This window comes from Pelodiscus sinensis, chromosome 8, assembly GCF_049634645.1.
Source record: "Pelodiscus sinensis isolate JC-2024 chromosome 8, ASM4963464v1, whole genome shotgun sequence".
Classification (NCBI taxonomy): domain Eukaryota; kingdom Metazoa; phylum Chordata; order Testudines; family Trionychidae; genus Pelodiscus; species Pelodiscus sinensis.
This window is the reverse complement of record NC_134718.1, coordinates 39,517,921-39,528,368: the sequence shown is the minus strand read 5'-3', so window position 1 is coordinate 39,528,368 and position 10,448 is coordinate 39,517,921. Positions and strand designations below refer to the sequence as shown.

The window sequence follows — 10,448 nt, the reverse complement described above, 5'->3', positions numbered from 1 at the left end:
TCCCAACAAGAAGAGCTGTGGAGTGTATTTGATATCTCAAGACTGAGGCAGTGAGTTCTTTAGGATCCTGGTTCCAGCTCACTAAACTTTTTGAAAATAAGGAGCTAGACCTGAAACTTGACTGTTTCTGTAGTGAGGACTCAACTTTTGGTTAGGTTGTCCCAAATTACCACCATCTTGTCTTGAGGTGACGAATCTGTCAAGGGGAGGCAGCAATTTATCCCAGGATAGCTACAGTTCATGGAATTAAACAGTAAACTCCAGATCCTTAACAAATGAATGGTAACCAAGAGGTCCAAACTGCCTTTCATTACTACCCACCTTCCACCCACTCCTCCTTCCAAGTGACATTTCCATCTTTGAGCAGGGGAGAACTTAGCAACAGGAAGACAAGGTGGAATTTTCTATTACTTCTCTAAACTAAACAGGAATGAGGGTAGGACTGGATCATTCATTGCAATGCTGTTGCTATATGGAGTAATGGCTGTGTATTTAATAGGAAATCTACAGAGCATATGGTATTCAGCAATGATGTGCACATGGCAATCTGAAGGGCTAAGTTGTTTGTTCCAGCACTTCGCACAGCAGGTGCTGTTTTTTTTCAAGATTTGTATTTTCAAGGCAGGATATAATATGTTGCAATAATCAATTGCGGAGAGAGGGGAACAGGCATTTCTGACAATAGATTACTATCAGGAAGTAAAGCACATAGTCTCTTAGCCAGATGTGTATAATTAATGTATTTTATGCTCTTCACATCATTGAAGAATCTAGTGTCACTAGAAGCCTAGAGGAGCTGCTTAGGTGTGGATTAGCTCGACTGTTTGGAGACAGCTATACTTGATTGAAGTATCTACACTGTGTGTTTTTTGTGGAAGAGGAAATGCAAATGAAGTGTTCATTTGCATATCTTGCACTCTCATTTGCATATATTCTTCCAATCTGTTTTGCGGAAGAGGTTTTTGCGATAAAAAGCTCTGTGTAGATGGGGCTATTTGTCGGAAAAAACCCCTTTTGCGCAAGAGCCTGTAAACCTCATTTTTTGAGGAATAAGGGCAAAAATTCATGGAGAAAAAAAAGAAGGCAGGAAAAAAAGGGGTCATGGAATAACCAGAGAAACCTGGGGGGAGGATTCGGGAGGTCGGGCCGACATGCAGTTGAGGCCCGCCCCTAAGACCGGCTCTGTCCATGAGAACCAGAGCCTATGATCTGGAAGCTTCTCTTAGTTGTCTGAAGAAAGCCTCGTCTACCTCATCCACCTGATCTGGTGGTCTATGGCAGACACTGACCACAACATCACCTGTGGCTCCCACCTCTAACCTTTAACTCAAAGACTCTGAACAGGCTTTCTCCCTCTATATACTGGAGCTCTGAGCAATCATACTGCTCTCTTAGGGTATGTCTACACTTGCACCCTAGTTCAAACTAGGGATGCAAGTGTAGTCAAACATACCCTTACATACAGTGCAACTCCTTCTCCTTTTCTCCCCGCGTCTGAGGAAGTGGGCTTTGCCCATTAAAGCTCATGGTACACTATATATATATATTTGTTAATTTCTAAAGTGCTTCAGGACTGCTTTTTTTCCCCTTCAGATGTCTGTTATTTCAGCAGTTATTACTCCTATTAGTCCAAAAGTTCCTTGTGTCACATGCAAATTTGATGTTCCCTCATTTTTATTATTGAGAATTATTTTCTTGAGAAACAAAGAACAACTACATTGAAGTTATAGAAAATGTTATTTGCTCTAAAGGAATGACTCCTATGGGATTTTAAGTATCTTTATGAATAATTTTGTATTTCTAATTTTTGTTTATTACATTGTATCTGCCCACATTTTGAATTTGGAAGGCTGTGAAGTTCAGACTGAAATAATTAAAATTTATGCCTGTGTAAAGAAAAGTCAGCTAGTCAAGTTATATGTTTTGAATACATACCTAAATATAGGTAATTTGCAAACTCAAAAAGGACTAAATTAGTCAGGTTTTGATTTCTGCCAGTTTCTTTTAGAGAATCATCTTATTTGTTCAAAGGCACAAATGGCAGTTAGGAATTCAGCTCTGGTAGCTTATTGTGGAGCTGGCTGAATATTATTATTCATCATTCAATCTTCATGTCATACGATTGGTCACTTAAATCACCACATGGTATTTTTTCTGTTTTCTGATTGGATGATATAAAGGCATGTTAAGAATGGTGCAGTATTCCACACCATCTGGGGTGTAAATTCTAATCTATGTCAGTCTATTATGTACCAACTGGCCCATGGGACCCTGCTAGTGCACACTAAAATCTTCTTCCATACGTTAGTATAGCCCCATTTCAAACCGTACTCCGTTAACACTCTCTAGGAAATTTTTAGCAAGAGCCAGCAAATGTCGGCATGGACCAGTTAGTGCACGATATGCTGGTATGCTTAATAATATACTGGTGTAAACTAAAGCACTACACAGACAAGCCTTACGATTTATAGAATGGAGGAGTTTCCTTCTGAAATCTTGCGTGATTTGCAAACAGGTCATGATTTTTGTAAATTTGTTTCCTATTTGTAATTTTTTTTACTCACATAAAAATGTAAATGTTTTCAGAATTGCCATGAGAACATATGTAATAGAAATTAACTTAAAGCAAGAGCTGGTTGAAAAGCACTGGGGTCCATGGTACTGGGGAAGTCTGCATGGTGGGGATGCCCTGGTAGACTCTGAGAATTTCAGCGGCCGTTGACTGAATTGACATTCTTATTGGTTGAAATGCTGCAATTAGCAGCCATAAAATTGATGTCAGTTTCAGTCAGCAGCAGCCCGCCTGGGAGGTTTATCTCATTAAGAAAATACCAGCTGTCAGTGTTTCCAAAACTTTTTTTTCGGTATTTGCAGTTTTTGAGAAATGTCAAGATTTCTCATAAATTAGAAATCCCAAATTTTGGCCAGATCTACTCATGAATATTTATTCACTCTGATTTTTGTGATTTGTGTGTGTGTATTCTTTGACCATTTGTTCCTCATAAAACTTTTGCAGGACTTGTGTACATGAACATTTAGTTTGTGGCAAGTTGGGAGGGTAAATCTATCCCACATTGACCTTCCAGACACTATCTAGCAATGTGGACCATGACAACGTGCATGGACAGTTCTGTATTGAACGTTGATCTACCCCACTTTGAAACCCAAGTGAATCAAAACACTCTAAAGAATTTAGCGCAGCTTGCAGTGAACTAAATATTGGTGTTGACCAGGCCTTGCTTTCATTGTCATACATTTTTACAAAGGCTAGGATTTCCAGCACCACTTCTCAAGAATATTTATGAATATTTTGGCTATTTTATTTCATTTTCTGCTGCTGCCGCCAAGCTTAGGAATCAGCCTGCTAGTTTCTGTGATTCCTCACACAGTGCACAGTCAACCCGTGGAACTCCTTGCCGGAGGAGGTTGTGAAGGCTAGGACTATAACAGGGTTTAAAAGAGAACTAGATACATTCATGGAGGTTAATTCCATTAATGGCTATTAGCCAGGATTGGTAAGGAATGGTGTCCATAGCCTGTGTTTGTCAGTGGGTGGAGATGGATGGCGGGAGAGAGATCGCTTGGTCATTACCTGTTCAGTTCACTCCATCTGGGACACCTGGCATTGGCCACTGTCAGGAGACAGGATACTGGGCTGGATGGATCTTTGGTCTGACCTAGTATGGCCATTCTTATGTTCTTCCCCCAGCTAGGCAGGACAGACCATCAGGCAGCCTAGCTGACTCTTTAGGCCAGTTGCAGGGCCTTAGTCCTGACAGTTGGTCTCTACATGAACAACCAGAAGAGGTGTTGGCCATTACTAATGTGGGGTCCATGGCTGTAGTAGATTAAGTAATTGGGGTAAGTGTGTCCACATGCTTTATTTGCCCACACCCACCGTGTGCATATAGCTACATTATTGTGACCTCTTCTCAATAGCAACTACTCCTGGGGAAGAGTTTGCTAGGAGAGGAATTTTATTTCACCTCTGATTGAAGGGCATTTTGACATTGCAATGTCTTTCCCAGGAATTTTCATTCAGTTGTGGGACCTTCAGGAATAATTCAAACCTTCTGAGAAGGGCTGTTCTTATTCATATACAGAATATACAGCTGTGCGGGCACCAGAAAAAATGTGGGGCACCACTGGGTCTTAATGTCCACCTAGCCACCTCTTCCGAACTCTGTTCTGTGGCTCTGCTTCCTGTGGAGAAGATCTAGTTAACTTAAAAGTGAAAAAGCCTGTCAGACCTATTAGCAAAACATCAAACCTGTGAAAGAGTCATTCATGTGGTAATGAAGCTATTTAATAGGCATTTCCAACCCCAGTCTCCCTGTCAGTTCACAAATGTTCTGTGTTGGCTACAGATCCTTAGTTTAAGATTTGCTTAAAAATGTTTAATTAGTATGTCACTGAAGATTATAAAATCACATCTCTAAAAAAATCTCTCTCCCCCCCCCCCCCACACAGCTGACAGGCATAGGAGCACCAATTTAATAGTACTGTATAGGGCTATAAATCTTAAGGATGGCCCTGATGCTGAGAACCTGTTTGGTTAGATGTCAGATGGCACAGTGAATCTATTTTTCCAGATTCATTCAGTTCATGTGTCATTTGTTTGATTATTTCTGAAATTAAATAAAAAATCATTATGCAAAAGTGCTAGAATTACTATAGTAAATGTAACCCTCACATTCAAAGTGTATAGTTACATACTGCACGGAGGAGAGAATAGCCTAGTTCTGTCAATATAATTATTTTTAACAGAGAGTTTGATTCAATTCCTAAAGAAGCCAGTGGGCATTCATAGCTATAGTCTGTCCCCTTAAGGATCAATGGCCTAGAGATGTCCAGCCTGCCCAATTAGCTCTGCATTGCACATCTAGGAAGGGTGGGATTTAATTAGCTGGGTGATTAAAGACAGGCATGGAGATAGGGAGTTCCCGGTGAGATTTTGCATTAGCAAGAGAGAAACTGCAAAGCTTTCCAGGCACGGGAGAAGCCTGGGCCTTTCTAGTTAATGGAGATGCAGCTAGAGGAAGGGGAGCTACTATCTTGTTAGTCTTTAAGGTGCTGCATAGATCTGTCTTTTGTCTGAGCTACTAAGATAGTGTGGGTAGACTGGAAAGAAGTTGCTTAGAGTGTCTGCATAGCAGCCAAAGGAAGACTGATCCTGACTCAGTTCCTTGAAGACTGGAATCAATAGCCTTTTGTTCTGGGACTTTGAAGTTCTGATTAGTCCTAACTCGGGCTCTGAGGTAAGGGCCTTTAAACTATTATTTGGATGCTCTTTTTTTTGGGGGGGGGGGAGGAAGAGAGAGACTGACTGACTGACTATTGTTAGTTAGCCAGCCTGCAAAGATAAGCCAAACACACTATCAGAGTGAACTCGTTGAAGGGGAACCTGAGAGAGGCAGAACTGAGTGATACAAAACAGGCATGTTCATTTACAGTCTTTCTAATGACTTTAGCAGGAGTTGGGTTGGATCTTAATTGAACAGCTTTGCACTGGAATGCTGAAAGCATAAGATCCAATAGAAAACTGAATGGCTGTCCCCGCTGTCTTACATGTGATTCATTTCAGGTCTCTGACAAGACTATAAGTAATAGTAATATGTAACTCAGAAAACAGCAGAGTCCTGATGACTACTACACGTTGAACCTCTCTAGTGCAGCATGCTCTGGTCTGGCAAAATCCGTTGTCTGGCATGATTTTACTTAGGATTGACAGGTGTCCTCTTTTCTTTTTTTGCTGAACAACTTTGTTTCTTGTGGGTTTTTTTCCTTTCCTCCACCATGTTCTGGTGTGTGGTTTTTTTTGGTTTTTTTTTTTTTTTTTGTGAAACTGGCAACCCTATTTTTACTTAGCCGCTTCTCAAGTTTCCCATGATCTCATAAAGTTTATTTACAGCCAATAGTCTTGTCTCTGTTTGATGCTGTTATTTAGCTCTAATTTATCCCAAATGTCTTTTAAGAGCCCAGTAAACAGTGGAAGAACTGGCAATGTTGCTAGATAATATGGACCTCCCATTGCTTGGCAAATTCTTTGGACTGGTACTGGTCAGGTCCAAAGGGTGCTGAACTAGAGAGGTTCAACCAGTACAATATTGATCCAACCAAGCTGGCATTTGAACAGGCTCTTACTTCTATCATTGCATAATACTATAAAGAATTATGTTTTCACAGCAGATGTTCCCTAATCACAATTCCTGATATTTTTACCTTCTGGGGGGGGGGGGGGGGGCAGGGAGAAATAGGCATAGACAACATTTTGCTTCTGAAAAGTAAAATGTGTTCATTAGACCTTCACACGTTGATAGTTCTTGGTGTAGTAATTCAGGATTCACTAGTGTGTCATCCTGACAAGTTTCCTGCTCCATCAGTGGTGATAAAACAGCCGAATGTTTCATATGTTCCCTCTGTATAACATACCAGCTCTGCGCACATAGCTAGCATAATAGACTTCAAGAGAGCCCCCAAAAACCACAGACTCAGATAAGATATGAAGGCACCTGAGTCGGGTTTATTGTCAAATGAAGCAGAAGGTGAACCTCCTAAATCCAGGACTCTCTGGTCCAGCAGGACCATGGATGTTGCTGGACCAGAGAGCCCTGGCACCTAGGAGTGTGAACCAGCTGGGAGTTCCATCCCCAGGGAGCCCCGGCTGGGTGGGGCAGCAGCGAGACAGCCAGGGATCTCCATCCTGGGGAGCAGCAAAAGCAGGGTAGCTGGCAAGCCCTGTCTGCGGAGAGCACCTGGTGGGTGGGGGAGAAGCAGGGCTGCAGTGTCTGGGGAGCTCTGTCCCCAGGGAGCTCCAGCCAACTGGAGGCAGTGGGCTGGAGTCCAAGCCCTACAGGCTGGAGCCCACTGGCAGTGCACTGGGGTAGAGCTAGCCGCAGGGAGTGGGAGCATCCTGGAAGAGCAGTGGGAAGGACCTCCCCTGATCTGCCATATTCCCTCTTTTGGGATGTCAGGTCCCGAGGGTGCCAGACCAGGGAGGTCTGACCAGGGAGGTCCAACCTGTATGGTAATAGTTGTCAGTAGCCAGACATGCCACTGAACCACTATGCATATGTACCCTCTTACAAGAGACATGGCTCAGTCAATAGTCAATAGAATTTCACTATTGTCCCCTAAGCAGGCCAAAGGTGGAGACAAACAATCTGATACACACTTTGTGTATCATCTTATGCATTAATGATGCGGTTGGTACCTTGCCTTGTATCTTCCTTCTGACACTTCAGACAAGTGTTCCTATTCCTCATCTGATGTTGTGCTTTCACTTCTGATGTTTCAGACAAAATATCACTATGCATCCCTTTTTGACAAACCACTTTATCATATGCTAAGTTGGGGTGTCCTTGCATTGCCCGGGTAGAATGTATTAACATGTTCCATGTGTATTAGCACTGCTACTGCCGAGTTCATGTCCCGGACGCTGCCTTGTCCAAAGTAGATGTTTGCCTCCAAGGCTTGCCTGTTGCTCATAGAATAACTCTTGTTTCCTTTGGTTCAGATCTCAGGCCTTACACTAGGCCTGTGCTTCAGACTGTTTCTTTCTCCTACACTTGGCTAGTGATTGCACCATTAGTCTTTTCCATTTAATTTGTACACACATAGAGTTAGTAAATCTTAAGGTGTGATAATTCAGTGTCCTATAGTTCATATTCAGATTACATATGTTTTGGACTGGGCAATCATCCATTTGACCTTACAAGGTGATTCTTAAGCAATGGCCCCTGGAAAAAACGACATCATATTGTGGTGGTTGATTCCATAAATTCCCTCTTTTCCTTTGTTACTTTAATTTCACAGAACTGAAACTGTGTGGCAACTTCCTATGCGTATGAAATGATATACTATGACATTTAACTGTACTTGCTAAGAATATCTGTGGAAGACTTTTGTAAGGTAGATGGAGTTTACATAACATCTTTCCACCAACCAACTTCTCCCTGAAGTGCACTGTCTTCATTTTATTTATAGGCAAGATGAGGCACAGATGTTCACAAATATCCTATCACCTGTGAGCGAACCCTTCCCCTCCCCTCACAAAACAAACCCTATCAGTCCTCATAGACAAATGAAACTTTCCTACCCCTTTCAAAAGATGAGGCTCCATCCACTACTCTGTTGGATGCTAAAAACCCTGGCCTGAATAGAGACACTGGTTTTATGGCTTCTTATAATAATCTGTAATTGACTAGCCCCCTCTTTTGTCCTATGATTGCAGTGCTATGGGCAAGTTACAGCACAGGCAGGCAACCTGCAGCCTACCAGGGTTCTCTGTGCAGCCCCATGAGACATTTTGTTTACTGTTGCCCCCGTACACGGTTGCCAGATTTTGCTGGTTTCTGTCCATGTAGATTTTTTTGCTACTGATATTATAAAGTGACACAAATGTAAAGCAAGGGCATGTGAAGTGAGATTGCACAGGGAGCACACAACTCTCAGTCATACAACCAAAGCACTGCTAGTTGCTACAATTAAATTGGCACATCCCACAAACTCTAGGTACACAAGTGCAGCTTGCAAAACGACATATACTAGGAAACTGTCTTGGTTACAACAATCTTGCAACCCATTCACCCGTGGCTTGGACACGGTATTAACAGGTTCTACCTTCACAGGTCCCTTAGTGCCAGTTGCTTATACTAAAGAACCTGTCCCCCTTGCATTTTGCTGTGGTGCTGGGAGTACCTTTCCCAACCTTGAAAAAGAGTGGTGTTTGACTCAAAAGCTTCCCTCTCTTAGCCACAGAGGTTGGTTCAATAAGAGAGATTACCCCCCACACTTTGTCTCTCTAATATCCTGGGCCCAACATGACTACCATTGTACTGTATGCTTTGATTCAGCTATCAGCTCCAAATGGGATCTAGCCTTCTGTTGCATATCAAATCAAATGATGCATTCCATGCACTCATTGAAAGATGGGGGATGACACTAAGAGATCCCTTTTGTGTGGGTGGAGAAGCCAGAACAACCCTCTGTAGTTGCATATTTTCTGACTAGGAAAATGTCTAATGTAGTCACATGCCTATTTCACAGAAATAAGCAGAGCAAGCACAAAAGTACTCTTAGTGAAACATAGAGATATAAGTGTATTGCCATATTAAAAACTGAGTCAGTAGCAGTGGGCTGAATGTTGTCACTTCCCCCAAAAGAGGACATAACATGATTGTGGTTTTGTTTTGGTCTTTTTTTGTCTTTTTTGTTTCTGGGAGAGCTGATTGTACGTCATGCACAATAACTAGCAGATAACTTTAGATCTGTAGGTTGAGAAATGCTTCTTCACCTGCAAAGAGCAATTTTGGGGGCATGTTTTAGAAGTCAAGCAGGCTCTCTTGGCACATGTAGGAAATGGATGCTCTTATAACAAATCTCTCTTCTCCTAAATCTGTTCTTAGGTTGTGAATCTAACAGTTCATGAGATGTAAGCAAGGCACTTACGAGACCTGGCTCCAGCCCTTGGAGGGCTTTAGGCTTTTTGAAACTGAGACCAGGTCTGTAGAATTTATTCACCAGAGTGTACTGCCTGACAATATTTCAGAGATGCTTTTAAATTTCATAAAGATAGCTCAGCAGAAACCAATGATATGTCTGAACCTCAGTCTGAGGGCAGAAACCCTTGTGGGGGACAATCCTGTTTATCAGATACATTAACAGACAATTTTGGCTTGCAACAAACCATCTAGACAAGGAAATATCACTCTAATACACACAAGTCTGAGCTGCCACCCAGCTACTCTCTGGCTACAGTTGAGCTGGGAAGTGTGATCTGCAGTTACTCTAGGGCTGTGTCTAGACTGGCCAGTTTTTCTGGAAAATCAGCCGCTTTTCTGGAAAAACTTGCCAGTTGTCTACACTGGCCGCTTGAATTTCCGCAAAAGCACTGAGGGTTTGTCTACACTATAGCACTAATTTGAACTAACTTAATACGAATTAGTTAATTCGAACTAAGCTAATTCGAACTAGTGCATCTAGACCTAAAAACTAGTTCGAATTAGCATTTTGCTAATTCGAACTAGCATGTCCACACAGAGTGGACCCTGAACCGAGGTTAAGGATGGCCGGAAGCAGTGCCGGCAGGGCATCAGATTAGGACTTAGAGCGTGGAGCTGCTGTCTCAGGCTAGCCGAGGGCTGTGCTTAAAGGGACCCGACCCCCACCCCGGACAGACAGTTCTCAGGGGTTCCCCGCTCGCTTGTCTAACTCGATGAGGGACAGCAAAGCAGTGCTGGCTTGGAGTGCCCTGAATACCCACACTCGGCACATCATAGCACTCGGCCATCAGCCCGGCTGCACTTGCCTCAGGCTGTCAATTGGGGGGCTGCAGGAGAGCTTCCACCCCGAGGAGCCCGCAGAGCCACCCCAGTCCTCCCCATCGGGGGCTCGTACCCCATTCCTCCCTCACCTCCTTCCACTTACCCCTCCCTAGCCCTTCTTCC

The 10,448-nt window shown here is 42.9% G+C and overlaps 1 long non-coding RNA gene across 1 annotated transcript in view; it reads left to right on the top strand.

Moving 5' to 3' along the window:
• Positions 1 to 4,952: 4,952 nt before the first annotated feature.
• The window catches only part of LOC142830502 (uncharacterized), a 47,243-nt gene continuing 41,747 nt past the window's right edge, over positions 4,953 to 10,448 (top strand). The window contains exon 1 of the long non-coding RNA XR_012905799.1: positions 4,953 to 5,258. This is a non-coding gene — a long non-coding RNA (uncharacterized LOC142830502). The remainder of the gene's footprint in view (positions 5,259 to 10,448) is intronic.